The following is a 924-nucleotide window of genomic DNA, read 5'->3' as shown; positions in this document are numbered from 1 at the left end:
TTTTAGCTCTGGTTGAGGCAAAAAAAAAAAAAAGGTAATATACTGAACTTACCTAATGGCTTGACATAGCACAACCCCTATAGCATTTATTACTTAAGTACTTAAGTCTTATCAGATGTTTATTCATTATATCAAAGGGTTATAAGATGTATCTGAATTTTTAAAAACAAGATAATTAATATACCATAAAACCTCACTGGTTATGGCTAAATGGGAAATTAGAGGGAAGAGTCAGGGAAGTTTAATTTGAAATAGTTTTTCTAAATTGTGGTGAACCCGTTTTCCTTTACTCGGTGTCCATCCCTAAATCTTCTGATAACAATCTGACTCTCCTGGGATGACTATCTTCTACTTCACCTTCGGTTGTGTAATTCAGGTTCAGGTGACCCCACCCCAGTTCCAGGGATGGGCACGTGACGCAAGCCTGACCAATCAGAGTATGAGCCATACTGAATATGGGGATTGGTTCAAGGAAAGCTACATGACCAAAAGTCAGGCCAATCTAAGCCAATAAGACTCAATCTCGTAATTTTTGTTGGAACTTTTGAGATGGAGGGATGTTCTGGTGGGGTTGCCGAACAGTTAGTTATATGAAATCCTAGAGCTACTGACAGTAATCATGCTATTATGGGGAGACAGTCACCTGAGAGTGGAGTCTACTTAGGGGGAAAACAGAAAAGACATGGAAAGAGCAAGACCAGTTTTTGATGAAATTGTTTGAGTTTTACATTGAGCCTTGCCTGAGTCTGTCTCTGGACTTTTCAATTATTTGATCAATAAATTCCTTTTCTCCTTAACTTTAGTTTATTGGACTTGTTATTTACAACCAAAAAGTCCTGATTAATAGAGAAAAAGATCTATATTATTTTAAATATATGCAATAATTAAGTGTAAGCTAAAAAGTAGAAGAGATCTCCAGGGACT

This window comes from Pteropus vampyrus, unplaced genomic scaffold, assembly GCF_000151845.1.
Source record: "Pteropus vampyrus isolate Shadow unplaced genomic scaffold, Pvam_2.0 Scaffold81, whole genome shotgun sequence".
NCBI lineage: Eukaryota > Metazoa > Chordata > Mammalia > Chiroptera > Pteropodidae > Pteropus > Pteropus vampyrus.
This window is presented reverse-complemented; position numbering follows the sequence as displayed.